The sequence below is a fragment of the Belonocnema kinseyi genome, chromosome 4 (assembly GCF_010883055.1).
Source record: "Belonocnema kinseyi isolate 2016_QV_RU_SX_M_011 chromosome 4, B_treatae_v1, whole genome shotgun sequence".
Classification (NCBI taxonomy): domain Eukaryota; kingdom Metazoa; phylum Arthropoda; class Insecta; order Hymenoptera; family Cynipidae; genus Belonocnema; species Belonocnema kinseyi.
In genome coordinates, this window is record NC_046660.1 from 150,588,067 (window position 1) to 150,604,012 (window position 15,946).

Consider the following 15,946-nt stretch of genomic DNA (forward strand, 5'->3'; position numbering starts at 1 on the left):
TTTGTAATTACGCAATAATACACAAACTCTTTTGAAATTTCTTGGCATTTTTAAAAATAATTTGAAATCTTTAAAAAGTGGTAGAGCGCAAAGGGAAATTGAAGAATGCATCAGAATATTTGTGAATACTTCGGAATATTTAGGAATATCAAGAATACCAAGAATATTGAAAGAATACGTGTATGGTAATATTTAGTGAATGTATCAGGAAGATTGAAGTGATCGACCCCTCGGCATATATAAATAAATTTGTGTAAAAATAATACATTTTAAAGAAACAACTTTTTATTTTAATTGCATATCACATTCAAACCTTTGGCATATATTTATAACCATCGTCGATCTTATTAAAAGTGCTTGCAAGTAAACTGTAATCAATGTAAATTTTTTGGTGAATAACGCACGAATAACAATCATCGCTCACCGAATCCATTTGAAGGCAGCAGGGACCTCCACATGAAATCGCAGAATTTCTCGAGAGCGAAATATATTGTTTTTTAAAAGAAATTATACTTTTTTTCATGTTTTAAAATTTGAAGAAAAATGGTTGAATTTGGAAAGTTTAATTAGCAATTTAAAAAGTATTATTTTTTATGTGATTTGAATATAACACAAATAATTGAAATTTCAAAGGCTTTGATCATAAAAAATTTTGATATAATTTTTGGTGAATATAAATTTTGTCACTTTAAAATGGAGTTCGAAAACTTTAAGTTTCAAGGTTCTGGAGTAGATTTTATTTTCATTTTTAATATTTCCGATTTAAAATCATTATTTAGTTTAAAAGTTTGTTTAGTAGAATTAAATTCATTCATTGATTTTATAATAATTCGCCTAATTAGCTTGAAGTTCAAATTATAATTATTTTCTGTAATAACAATTTTAAATTCTAGAATTTCAGCAGCTTCAGCTTTGAAAGTTTGCAATTTTTAATTACTTAGTTTTGAACGCTTTGAAGTATAAATTATTTTTAATGATCTAATCTTAAAATATTCAATTTTTAAGGTTTTGACCTTGCCCTATTTTCTAAATCTTTAATCGAAAATTATTCATTTGGTGATTCTTCAATTCAAAAGAAAATTGTATGAAAGGAAAATCTATTTCTGCAGAATCTGTGGTAACTAATTTGTAGTTATTTTTTGTGGTACAGAAATAACTCAACACAAAAGATTTAAATCTTTCTTAACTTTTTCTTCTGACGTTTCTTTATAATGTTAGCGCTGGTTTGCATTTTTTCTTTTGCTTGTAGTCACCAGATTAGAGCAAACTTCTTTCCGCTAAAAGCCATTTCAATATTATCAATTTAATATTTATTATTTAAAACTAATTAAACTGTTGCTTTCGCAAACTCTGGCTCTGGAATTTTAGAGAAAACAACAAAGTATCTGTCACGAGGGCGCAGGCGTAGAGGCAACGAGGCCACATGTTTTGTGCGTTAAAATTTAAGAGCGTTAAAAGAAAATTTTTAAATTCTACGGAGAATATGGAGCTTTAAATGAGACATAAGTAAAACTCAAGAATATTGAGGCAAGACCTTCAATGTAGGGGGCGTAGCTCATACAGAAGCAAAATGGAACGAAAATATCTTTAGCAGTGGCTACGTGGAGCTAGTAGAATAAACAGCCGCACAGTAGGGTCAATACTTTCACTTGGAGCGTCAAAGTAGAGACTATATTTCGACTCAGTATACACAAAAAACATTTTGAATTTAATTAGAAATTTGTATATTCATACATAAAACATAATTATAAGTAAGTATAATGAGAATATTCATCAATTTAAAAAAAAATTATTAATAATTTGAAGAAAATTTTAAAAAGGGTGAGTCGGGTTAGCGACGGCCAACTACTGTAATTAACTCTGCCCGGTACGTGACGAATACAAAAGGAACATTATATTACCGTCGCATCACTCTTAAAAGGAGCTCTAAAAGGACCTTGAAAAGGATCCGAATCTCTCTGACTATCATTGAGACTAAATCATTCAAATCGAATGTGTAGATAGTCTCAAACCGGCCAAGCTACTTCGCCTGAGAATACTCTGAGATTTATATTGTTAAGGTATGATGGAAACCGAATTCACCGGAGAATAACTTTCAAACACAAAAAATAAAGCCTCGTTGGCTTCGTTGGTTAGGCACTTAGACTTGAAGTTACAGATCCGGGATTCGATCCCTGAGTCGGTACCTAATGAGCATTTTTCTATATGCCTTGACCGATCCCAACTGAAGCTCTAGCTCTTCCATCATGCACTCAGCTGCAAACCAGTCCGTGAATGATGGTGTAAAAACTAGACTTTGCCTAATATGTCAAATTAGGCACATTGCTTACTTTAGATCATTTGATTGCATTACAAGAATGTGTGCGTGATTGATGATATACACCGGGACAGCCCCGTGCAGACTATTAAAAAATGGAAAATCGAAATCTAACAAAAAATGCCTTCGACATATAAGGCTGCAACCGTCTTAAGCCTAAAACAATAATTATTATTAATAATTTCGTGAATGATAGGTTAAAAAACCAGACTATGTCTAATATGTCAAATTGGGCATACTGCTCTTAGGGGCCATCCATATACCACGTAGACACTTGTGTTTGGGCATAATATAATTATGCTCCTCTTGGACTCCTTGCCCGTGTGGAAATAATTCATGGCGCTACGCTTTTCCAGTCTAGACCGCCACGAGTCTATACTGACGCTATCTCGAAAAACTATGCTGGGGCAGTGCGCAAATATAACGCTCCAATCGACTAGCCGCTATCTACAACAGCGGTACTGGCGCGTTTGAGTGAATCTAGTCGAATCTAGTAGATCTAGATGCGACCTAGATGGCAAATTTAATACTTATTTTTATAATTATATCATTCCTGACATGAAAGCACTAGGAACTACGTTGAGAATATTAACAAATCCCAGATTTCTGTAAGAAAAATGGAATATAGCTCGTATGTGTTTTTTCGACAAAATGTTTCCAAATGTTATTGATAAAAAAGAAAATGTCAATTGTAAATGTTTTGGAAACAGGAGCCAACCTCAAAATTAAATTTTTATTTTACTCCATAAATATTAGAATGAAATATTTTTTAAATCATTAGGGTCTATTCATGCACTGAATCAAATTTTTACTCGAGGTGAAAAATTGTTTAATTTCAATAGCTTTTATGTGAGACGTTTTTTTTTCAAATACTGGGGTTAGAATAAAAAAAAAACTTATACAAAAACTATTGGAATTAGCCAATGTTCTACTTCGAATAAAGATTTAATTGAAAAGAGGACTAATCCCTGATTATCTAGAAAATATGTAATTCTAGTTTTTATGGAGTAAAATGAGAAAATCCAGTTTTGAGGTTGGGCCTTGATTCCATAGGCCTTACATCGAAAAAGGATTTGGAAAACTTCAAACATCGTGTTCGCGAAACGAAAAGTATTCACACTGAATGGCGGCATGGCAAAAATCTGATTCTTGCAATCCCATTCCGGTCATTGTTGCCAACTTTTTTGGTAGCAGTTTTGAAATTGCATTGTATGATGAAGGTTGAGTGCTGTTAGTAGCACTGCATAATATTTGAGGTTAGGAAATATATCATTTTAATGTAGATGAGTACTGGATACATGTCATACGAAAGGGAAAATTACTTTCCTAGAAAAAGTAACGATAGAATGTCTTTATTCAGTAATAATTTTTACATTCTCATCATTAATGATTGAGACAGTATTAGAATTGTCGGAAATTTGACATCACACTTTTTCAACGGATCTCCACGTTTCGAGACCCCCTGAATTCGAAAATCAGGTTTTCACGATGGCGTCTGTCTGTCTGTCCGTCCGTCTGTAAACACGATAACTCTCGAAGAAATGAACGAATCAAATTCATCTTTGGCACACTTTTTCTAGGTCCTAAAAGAAAGGACGAGTTCGTTAACCAGCCATTTTTAATAAAAATTAAAAAAGTGAGCGCATTTTGAAAATTTTTGAGACCACTTTTTTCTGAATTTGAAAACTCTATGTACGGATATTTATAGTATTGAAAAGAACAAATAATTTATCCCTATGACTTTTTTCGATAAAAAGAAAATTCTCAGAGTTCAAGCGTTTTCAAGATTTTTTTGATTAACCGAAAGTCAAAATTTAAAGCCGAAAAACGCACGATATGAAAAAAAGTCAAGAGAAGAAAAACATTTCTTTTTGAAATCCCTACAAGATTATCATAACCAATTTTTGGATTTTCTTCAAAAATCGAAAATTGAAATTTTGATTGTACAAAAATTAATGGCAAATAAAAAATTCCATTTTGTGGACAAACTATGTAGGATATAAAAAAATATGAATGAACAAAAATGGTTATCCCAAAAAAGATCTACAATTTCGTTAAGAATCACTTCTTGATAGGATGCGTCCTTTTTGTTTTATTCGTTAAAAAATAACGTTGGAAAAAGTAAAATAAAAAAAATGTGTGGAAAAATGACGAAAGTTACGAGAAAAAAAAATCCAACAAAACCTGTTTACAAATGTCTGTCGGAAATCGAGCGTGCAGCGCGAGTGTCACGATGAGAATGTGTGCCTCAAAGCCTACAGAACTTTGAGAAACTTAATCTTTGACTATACTTAATTAAGTAGACAATTCAGAATATGAAGACGCATATAAATACTGCCATCTAAGAGAGATTTTTTTGATAAAGTTTTTTTCAAGCATTCCAAATGCAAAGAATAAATATCCGAGCGCGAAGCGCGAGGTGTAATTATGTTCGAGCGCGAAGCGCCAGACTCGATCGTCGCGCGCCCTAGGCGCGCCCAAACTTGCGAGCGAAACGAGCCGCACGCGTAGCGCGCCACGAGGATGTGCCCGCGAGGCGGGCAGATTTTTTATGTTCGCTTTGTCTTTCATTCAATAGTTTACCAATAAACAATGTATAGTGCGTCAGATCAATCGATATTCAGTGATGAATTAAGTTAACAAATCTGCGCTATGAGACAGCACTGACAACACAGGCAACTTTATTTCTTCTTTTTCCTTCGATTTGAGCACTGCAATAAATGTAATTTGTTATATTTATTAATTAGTTTTTAAATGACGCCTTCTTTTTCCAAGTCCAAATAGAAGTACTTTCTAGAGCCAAGCTAGATTTTAGACGAATTTTTTATTTTAATATGATGTCAAATTCTGGCTAGCAACATTAGTAGGTCTACATAGAACTGCGTGATGGATTTTTCTATCTAGTTGGTATAGATAGCGCCAATCTAATTCGGCGTGAACAGACAGCCATGAAAAATCCAGTAGTGGCGCTAGAATAATTCCTGTCTGCCAGAAATTATTTCCACACGGGTGCTTTTGATGACTAATAATATCTATATTTTCATCAAATATGTCCACGTGGACAAAGTACGGTGGGAGAAGGGACACGTTCGCGTAGATTATTGAAAATCCAACTCTGATAAAAATACCTTAGACACATTGTTCGTCAAACATCTCGAGCCTCAAAGAAATATGAGGGTCCTAATAATAACTGAAATATGTGGAAAATAATAATAATTCAAATATAAAGTAAATATAGATTAAATATAGAGTAAATTATAGCAAGAATAATATCATGATAGCTCTAAGAAACCATCCAGAGGCGACTGTTGTCACCTCTAACACTCGCGACAACTGTGTAAGGATAACAGCGGTAGAAGACGAACTCCAGACTACACCATGCTCATAATTTTGTACCTACAAAATCATTGAAAAAAATTTCATATATCGTATTAAATAAATTTATAACATTCGCATCTTAGCCGACACTTGACTTAGACTGTGCCTATGATGAAAAACCGGGTTCACCCAAGAACAAATTTGAAAAAGTAATAAGACCAGAATACTCAAATTATTAGACATTATTGATGAATATTAACATTTATTATTTCTATAGGCACTTACTAAATTAAATATTAGGTATATTTAATTTGGTTCTGATTGATGAAACCCTTTAACTCAAGCGTTAGTAAAATAGGCTTTAAAATTTTTTGATTGTAATAGTTTTAATAATTCCGTGTATGTGCAATTTTCATGTTTTATTTGAGATCTTAAAAGTTTCCAATTTTTCAGTCATCTGATTAATTTTTTGTTTTCAAAAAACAATGCTGAAACCCGCATGAATGCCGACAGCATTTTTTCAGTTGTTTAAGATATTTTCACTGGTTTAAATATATTGGAAAAAAATCCGATAAGCTCGGAAAATTAAAAAACAAAAACACAAGCACGACAAGATTTTTAAAAATTTACTGTGCTTACATTTATAATTTTTGAAACTAAGACAATGTTCTAAAGGTATTTTCACCAGTAGAAAAGCCTCAAATATTTAATGTTAAGTAAACAGTTTCCGCAATCATTTTGTAATTGCCAAGTTTTATTAATCTGGTTACGGTAATTCTAAAAAATTTTTTCCTGGCTTCCTAATATCATGGAAGAAAAGCAAGGCAGAAAACACACTTCCGAATATTTCCCCAAAAATTAAGGCACAGCCTTCTAACAGTGCACTTCATCGAAATTTCAACTTATTTAGGCAAATAACATTTCGTTGGGGTCAGCAAATACATTTGATTTCGAATATAATATTTTTACATTATTAATTGCAAAATTAGAAAAAAGTATATTATGTATTTTATTTCTCATCACGTACAAAGGACAGGGCAATATTATCCAGCGAAAACTAGGAAGAAGACTTCATTTTTCGGATAGGTATTGCATTGTGACTGTGGGCGCAGTTCAGTAAGCAAATGAAGAGGGGCCTATGGCTAGCAGGTAAAACTCTGCCTGCGGGCGCAATTCGTGTCTACCGTTTTAAGCGTATGCAGTTTAAAAATATGCCCAGAATGCGGGTCTTGCCTGACGTTGCAATAATACATAAAGTTAGTGCAGGTTCGTCACTTACCTGGTATTTTAAAACACTGAACAAGAGAGAAAGATAATGTACTTTTTATGGCGTCCCTATGATTTGTGCGTATCACCCTTGAACTCCTTCTAACTCTGAATCTCACGGAGGTCAATGTCCAACTGAAGATGCCACAAACTCCCTTCCACATATACGTTATTCAAAAGTCGGTCATACCGCTACCACTGCCTTCTAAGTATCGTCCCGCTATTTATTAGGCATTCTAATAAATAAAGGATTGAGTTACGATAGTTCGAGATTGTAGAAATAACAGCTAGGACGCAAGAAGAAACGGTAACTTCCTCCAAATAGTTTCAGCAAAACCACTCGCAAAATAATGCATAAAATCAAATTTTGTTTTTTGCATTGTCAAAATTAAACCAAAATTTATGGCGGGTTTCTCTCCCAAATACTTTCTTTTTTTTTTCTTTTAGCGACCGCCAGTGGTCGCTACTGATCTTTTCTTGTCACGTACACAGATAGCTAGGTATATATCATAAAATTTCTTTATTTCAGAATTAATAACCTTGTACTAGGTAGTTAAATATTTATATAATCCATTTTAAAATTTTATTTAAAGCAATGAAAAGCAAAACCGAATTTGAGACTATCCTTGCGAAAACTGTAATGTCGGTACAATTGGAGAATTTATACATACGTATACCTCAGCGAGACGATGCCCTTGCTTATGATGGAATATTTGAGAAAATTTAAAATTATAATAAAGATATATTGCTGCATTTTTAAAGTTATTAAAGTATTTTGATTTATTTACAGCCATTAAATATACTTATTTTACAATTTATTCTGGACCAAATTATGTAGGATTCTGTAAGAAAGGTTTTCTTTCTGCCAAACCTTTTGAAACATAATGCAAAGGTTGCAATTTCGCTTATTCGATATTTATTGCTAAGTATATTGATAAGGCGGGCTTCTTTCGAAATCAATTTTTATATTGGAAGCTATACTTTTAATATTTAATAAATAAAATGGAAATGATTATTGATCAATTTATCTTTAGGTAGATTTCGGGAAAATAAAGTTTTTTTTACTACCAAATGACTCGAAAAATAATGAAAAATTTGCACTTTTGTTTATTAAATGTTGATGACTATACTTTTTTATATGGCGGGTTTCTCTCAAATTAAAATTATATTCGAAACTATACTTTTAATATTTAATCAATAAAATAAAGTAATTATTGATCGATTTATCTCTTGGTAGATTTCGGTGAGAAAATTTTTTTTCTACCAAAGGACTCGAAAAATAATGCAAAATTTGCACTTTAATTTATTAACTTTGAATTGATATACCTTTTTATATGGCTAGTTACTCTCGAAATAAAATTATATTCAAAACTACACTTTTAATATTCAATCAATATAATGGAAGTGATTATTGATCAATTTATCTCTTGGTATATTTCGGTGAAAAAGTTTTTTTTTCTACCATAACGCTTGAAGAATAATGAAAAATTGCACTTTAGTTTATTAAATGTGGATTGATATACTTTTTTATGCGGCGGGTTTCACTCGCAATAAAATTATATTCGAAACTATACTTTTAATATTTAATCAATAAAATTAAAGTGACTATTGATTCATTTTTTTCTTGGTAGATTTCGGTAAAAAAATTTTTTTTTTCTACCTAAACACTAGAAATATAATGCAAAATTTACACTTTCGTTTATGAAATGTAGACTGATATACTTTTTAATATGGCGGGTTTCTCTCGAAATAACATTATATTCAAAACTACACTTTCAATATTTAATTAATAAAATGAAAGTGATTTTTAATCAATTTATCTCTTGGTGATGAAAGTGCCGAGAAGTCGATTCGGGTGGGGAGGGTAGCGGACTCAGGTACGGCCAAGCAACGCGGAAGGCTCTCAAATTTACAGCGCCTTAACAAGCTAGGCAACGCGGGTTCGAACAGAAGTCTGGACGAATGGCAAAAAAAGGCAAGCGCGACTAGCAGTGAAGGGGAGGAAAAAAGGAAAAGAGTGGCTGGGGAAGATGAGGTAGAAGGGGCCAGGATAACAAGAGAGTTAGAATTAAACCGAAAACACCAGAAAGTGATAGGGGGATGGGGGGATGTTTGAAAAATTGGAAGCTCTCATTAAAGGGTTTAGAGAGGAAACAAGAAAGAGATTGGATGACATGAATAGGGATATGAATAGGCAGGGAAACTATGTAAGGGGGGAAGTGAAAAAGGTCAGAGAAAAAAGGGAAGAATGGGATCAACGTTGGAAGGTGGGGAAAGACAAGGTTTGGGGTAAGCTAGAGAGCATTGAGAATAGACAGAGAGAGGTTGACGAACAGAGATCTAGAGAAATGAAACAGTTGGAAGAACGGGTATCCAGTCTCGAAATTAGGAATGAGCATTTGGGGGAAAAGACAGAAAATGAGAAAATAGTTTAAGGGAATGAAAAGAACGTCCGAAGTGGGAAAGAAAGATTGAAGAAAAGACACAGTGAGATTGAAAGAAGATTAGAAGGGGAAGAAAGGGCAAAGAGGAATAATAACCTAATAGTTAAGGGATTAAAAGTGGAGAGTGAAACAGGAGAAGTGGAAATAAAAAATCTTTTGCCAGACATTAGAGTGCAGGCAAGGGTAGAAGGAATCAAGAGAATAGGAGGGACAAAGGAAGGGAAAGAAGGAATGTTTTTAGTAAAAGTGGGGAGTGAGGAGGAGAAAAAGAAAATGATGGAGGGAAAAAATTATTGAGAGGAAGAAGGGAAAGAATTGAAGAAGATCTGACATGAAGGGAGAGGAAAAGGAGATAGCAAATAGAGCAGAGGGCTTGGGTAGAGAGGAAAAGGTGCCATATGGTGTGGATAGGGAGAGACAGGTTATGGATAAATGGGGAGGAATGGTGCTGGGATGAAGAATTAGAAGAATTAAGGAAAAAAGGAAAAAGTCTTGAGAAAGGTAAGGAAAAGGGAGACGAAAAAGGGTTTAGAAATAAATCAGAGGGGTTTCCAAACGGCAAAGGGGAAACAAAGTGAAGAGGAAAGAAGAGGGAAGGGAAGAGAGAAACGTGAGAATAGCCTTCTGGAATGTGTCAGGTTTGATGAACAAGAATGAAGGATTTTGGGAGGAGTTAAAAAAGTGGGATGTGATTATGATGAGTGAAACTTGGGCAGATGAGAAGGACTGGAAGGAAATAAAAAAACCGTTACCGAAAGGTTGTGTGTGGACAATGCAAGAAGCAAGAAAAGAACACGTTAAAGGAAGAGGGATGAGCGGCATGGTGTCAGGGGTGAAAGAAGAATTAGCAGTAAAGGGGAGAAAAGGTGTGGACATGAAGGAAAAGGATGGAACAATGATAAGAAAAATTATAATTGGGAAAGCAGAAATAGCGGTGGTGTGTGTATACAGAAGAAGAAGGGAAAAGGAAGGCTGGAGAGTAATAAGTAGGTAGATGACGGATAAAAAGGAAGAATTAGTTTTAATAGAAGAGGACTTAAATGCGTGGACTGGCGAACAAGGGGGAGGGATATGGGATGACGAAATGAGGCATTTATAAGGAACTCCAAACACAGAGAGACGGACAGGAGGGGAGGAAGTTACTAGACATCATAGAAGAAACAAGATGGCGTATATGCAATGGCAATATCAAAGGAGATGAGAAAGGGGAGATCACATTCATAGGAAAGGAAGCAACAGTAATAGACGACACCTTCGCTGAAGAAAGAATGCGTCATGTGATAGGGAGTATGAAGGTAGGGAATGAGATAGGGTCCGAGCACTTCCCGGTCATAGTTACACTAAAAAGAGTTGTCAGTAAGTGTGGCAGAGGGAGAAAGGAAAAAGGGTGAGAAAAAAACACGAAAATGGGAGTCTGGGTGGTAGACAAATTAAAAGAGTTTAAGTAAAAGATGGAAAAGGAGAAGATTAGGTATGAAAAAGAGGAGGGAACAGACCCGTTAATTGAAAGGTTGAAGGGGTCCATTGTAAAGGTAAAGGATGAGCTGGGTACTAATGAAGAAAGAGTAGGGGGAAAGAGAGGCTAGTGGGACGAGGAATGCTGGGAGAGCAAAGAGAGAATAAAATAGTGTGTGAGCAAATGGTGAAGAGGGGACATGGAGAAGGAGGAGTATAACAGGAGAAAAAAAACATGAGAAGATGCTGGAAATAAACAGACAATATAACAGACAATATAAAGCAGAAGTAGAAAAAGCGATCAAAGAAGGTAGGTTGTGGGATGTGATAAATAAGGATAGAGGGAAAAGGAAATGCGTTAACGAAGAAATAGAAATGGCGGAATGGACGGAATATTTTAAGGGTCTATTAGGGGGAGAGCAAAATAAGATCAAAGGGGAAAAGTGAAGGATAGTCCAAGGATAAATGGAGGAAGGGAACAAGATAACAAAAGAAAAAGTGGATGAGGCAATAAATAGATTGAAAATAAACAAGGCGACAGGAGAATATGGGATGGAGAACGCAGCGATGAAGCTTGGAGCAGAAGGGATTTGGGATGGGATGTGGAAGATCTGCAACAAGGTCTGGAAAGGGGAAGGTTGGCCGGAAGAGTGGACGACGGGACTGGTGGTACCAGTACTATTCAGTAAACAAAAATTTGGGGAGAAAGAAAGGAAGACAAGTCGCTTTGTTCGAAGATTTCAAAGCAACGTTTGACTCAGTGAACAGAAAAGTGCTGTGACAGTCAATGAAAGTGAGGGGTGTAGAGGAAAAGTTGGTGGAGAGGATAAAGGAAATTTTTACTGAAACCAGGATCAGAGTGAAAATAGGAAAGAAACAAGGGCAGGTTTTCTAAACAGGCCGAGGTCTAAGGCAAGGGTGCCCGTTGAGTCTGTTACTATTTAGTATCGTACTGGCAGACTGAGAGGAGAAGCTAAAGGAGAAAGAGAAAGGAGGAACGGTTTTGGGAAATGGCAAACTATACTCTCTAGCATACGCGGACGATGTAGTTCATTCAGCAGATAATGAGAAGGGGATGAACCTAATGATGAGAAACTTTGAAGATTATATGGGAACAAAGAACTGACGTTGAACGTAGATAAGACAAAGGTGATGTGTTTCAGAAATAGAAAGAGCAAAATAAATTACGTTTGGAAAATGAATGGACAAAAAGGGGAAATTGTGGAGGAGTTCTGTTACCTAGGTTTTTGTTTTGAGGCAGAAGGAGGAAACGAGCTGCAGGTGAGGAAAAGAATTGAATGTGGGAGTAAAGTAATGGGCCAAGTATTGGGTATAGGAAAGAGAAGGTTCAAGAACGGAAGCCATGGAAGCTAGCTCATTTTAGGAATTAATGTCACTACTGTTACTATCGTTTATCCTACGTAATGCGAAAGAGTAGAATATAAGTAGTAGTTAAGTTAGACTAAGGATGGAATTGTAAATATATGTACAGGGAGCGGAAGCTCTCAAACCCGTAAAAGGGAGAGATTAAATACATACATTATCAATAAATAACATGGAAGTGATTATTGATCAATTTATCTCTTGGTAGGTTTTTTAATCGAAGGTCGAAATCTTCGACCATTTTTTCAACAGTTTTGACCACAAAAAAATTATTCAATAACCCGATATCTTTAAACTTCTAGGTATATCCTTATGGGACAAAAAAATATACAAACCTATTGTGTAAGAAACATTGCTCCGACCCAAGCGCTCCGACTACCTGATTGGTGACGGTATGCGGACTCTGACATTTTTGACAATCTCTCCAGAAATATTTAATATTTTCCTTTTTCCTTTTTACAGTATATTTTTAACATATTACACATTCAAAATATGAAAGAAAAAAATCGATTTTCTGGAAATTCTAAAGGTACTTCCCCCCTTAATAATTAATGAATAAGATGGAAGTGACTATTGACCAATTTATTTCTTGGTAGGTTTCGGTGAAAAAGTTTTTTTTCTGCCAAAAGACACAAAAAATAATGCAAAATTTGCACTTTTTCTTATGAAATGTTGATTGATATAGTTTTTTAAACGGCGGGCTTCTCTCGAAATAAAATTATATTCAAAACTATATTTTTAATATTTAATCAATAAAATGGATGTGATTATTGGGAAATTTATCTCTTGGTAGATTTCATTAAAAAGGTTTTTTTTCTACCAAAACACTCGAAATATAATGCAAAATTTGCAATTTTCCTTATTAAATGTTGGTTAATATACTTTTTTGTATGGCGGGTTTGTCTCGAAATAAAATTTTATTAGAAGCCATACTTTCAATATTAAATCAATAAAATGGAAGTGATTATTGGGAAATTTATCTCTTGGTAGATTTCGGCAGAAAAGTTTTATTTTCCACCAAAATACTCGAAAAATAATGCAAAATTTTCACTTTTGTTTATTAAATGTTGATTAATATACTTTTTATATGGCGGGTTTGTCTCGAAATAAAATTTTATTAGAAGCCATACTTTTAATATTAAATCAGTAAAATGAGAGTGATTATTGGGAAATTTATCTCTTGGTAGAGTTCGGTAGAAAAGTTTTATTTTCCACCAAAACACTCAAAAAATAATGCAATATTTTCACTTTTGTTTATTAAATGTTGATTACTATACTTTTTTATATGTCGTGTTTCTCTTGAAATAAAATTATATTCGAAACTATACTTTTAATATTTAATCAATAAAATGGAAGTGATTATTAATCAATTTATCTCTTGGTAGATTTTGGTAAAAAAGTTTTTTTCTCCGCCAAAACACTCGAAAAATAATGCAAAATTTTCACTTTTGTTTATTAAATGTTGATTGATATACTTTTTTATATGTCGGGTTTCCCTCGAAATGAAATTATATTCAAAACTATACTTTTAATATTTAATCAATAAAATGGAAGTGATTATTGATCAATTTATCTCTTGGTAGATTTTGCTAAAAAAGTTTTTTTCCCACCAAAACTCTAAAAAAATAATGCAAAATTTTCCCATTCGTTTATGAAATGTTGATTGATATGCTTTTTTGTATATCGGGTGTCTCTCGAATTAAAATTATATATTAGAAACTTTTTTATATGACGGGTTTCTCTTGAAATAAAATTATATTCGAAACGCTACTTTTAAAATTTAATCAGTAAGATGGAATTGATTATTGGTCAATTTATCTCTTGGTAGATTTCGTTGAGAAAGTTTTTTTTCTACCAAAACTCTAAAAAATAATGCAAAATTTGCACTTTTGTTTATTAAATGTTGATTGATATACTTTTTTATATGGCGCGTTTCTCTCGAAATGAAATTATATTTGAAGCTACACTTTTAATATTATATGAATAAAATGCAATTGATTATTGGTCAATTTATCTCGTGGTAGATTTCAGTAAAAAAAGTTTTCTTTTCTACCAAAACAATCGTAAAATAATGGGAAATTTGCATTTTTTCATATTAACCCGTGAAGAAATTTCCCCGGTTGGCCTTAATATAACAAGGTTTCCGGTCGGATCCCGGTCGGGCTATCCCTGGTTGGGTTTCGTGGATAGGAATCGGGCGGGAGCCTGTTTGGCTGCATTTTTCTCGAATCAAGTAGTCTGGGGCCGGCCTGTTACTGGCCGGGCCAACCCTGGTCGTATCCCATGGTCGGGAGCCGGCTGGGCACTGATCAGGTTAATGTTTTTGTAGAAATTACACATTTTTTATGAGCCGTGATATTATCAAGGACGTAATTATGGAAAAAAAAGCATTAAATTTTTTCGAATAATTTAAAATTTTAAATTAAACTGTAATCGATTCTGCTAGGCGCAACATCAGAAGTGATACAATTTTTATAAACTTCTCTATATTCAGACAATGTTTAGCCAGTACAATTTCAAATTTACCGCCATATATAGTGCCTGCTGTGTCTGTCGTCTGCATAGACACTCAGTAATTTCCAGTTTCGCACCTGGAACGAGAATGCTCCTTGCACTCACGTCGCGTCGTCTCTTCGAAGTTCGCAAATAAAATCGAGACTCGTAGTTAAAATCAACCTTATCTCAGTAATTAGTTTAAATCCCCCACTTAGTACGCGAACAATTATTATTTTTAATTAAAATATAGTCTTGTGTATACAGTTTTTACTTTCTTCCTTCCTAACCTTAAATCACCACGTGGGTTCCAAATTTGCTATGAGATTCTATCATCAGGGAATAAAATTTCACTACAATTTTCTTGCCAGAATTGTTTCACTTGATTTGACTTTTAAAGTTCACCATAATCTTTACGATAAGCTTTAAAAGACAAAACTAGTTACCAATTTCTCGCCTGAAGCAACATTTCTTAACCGCTTTTTGGCCGGATTACCCGACCAGATCCCGGTCGGTATTGAAGCCGGATCCGACCAGTTTACCGTGACGTTTTTAGCCGGATCCCGGCTGGATTCCCCGACCAGCGCCCGGCTTAAAGCGGGGCTATCCGGCTGGGACCCGGCCGGATCCCTGATTGGATTTCTTCACGGGAAATGTTTATTGATATACGAGTAGTTTTTCATATGGCTGGCTTCTCTCGAAATAATATTATATTCAAAACTACACTGAAAAAAATTTGCATTGAATCAAGTAGGCTAATTTACTTGGCTGATTTTACTTGAAAGAAGCAAGTATTTTCTTTTTACAATAAAACGATTTTCTTGTATCAAGAAAATAATAGAATCAGGACAACTATTTTAATCAAGAATATATTTACTCTAAGCAAAAAACTATTGAGTTAATTTGTTTCATTATACTTATTTGCGTGAAGTTTAACAAAATATTGAATTAAGAATATTATATTCTCATGATAAGTAATTAGAACTCTAACAAAATTCTTGATTTCAGTAAATTCGTATACTTATTTTGACTACTATTTTAATTGAAACAATGTCCATGTTCTCGAGCCGAGAAAATGAATGTATTCAGTGAAGAAATAATTTTTCTTAAAATAATGCTTGAATATTTTCATTCAAATAATTATTTATTTGAAACAAATTTCAGATTTACTTTGAAGATACCTATGTCATCAAAATTGAATCGCATCAGTCTTTTCAATATCAAAACTGTAGACTTGATACAATAGAGATCGCACTCATATTATGAAAAT

At 33.9% G+C, this 15,946-nt stretch overlaps 1 protein-coding gene across 2 annotated transcripts in view; it reads right to left on the minus strand.

Annotated features, from left to right (window-relative positions):
• LOC117171617 (protein PFC0760c) overlaps nucleotides 1–7,049 on the minus strand; it is a 229,377-nt gene extending 222,328 nt beyond the window's left edge. For both annotated transcript variants that reach the window (XM_033359089.1, XM_033359090.1), the window contains exon 1: nucleotides 6,915–7,049. The gene's annotated coding sequence lies outside the window, so the exon portion shown is untranslated. The remainder of the gene's footprint in view (nucleotides 1–6,914) is intronic.
• Nucleotides 7,050–15,946: the final 8,897 nt, after the last annotated feature.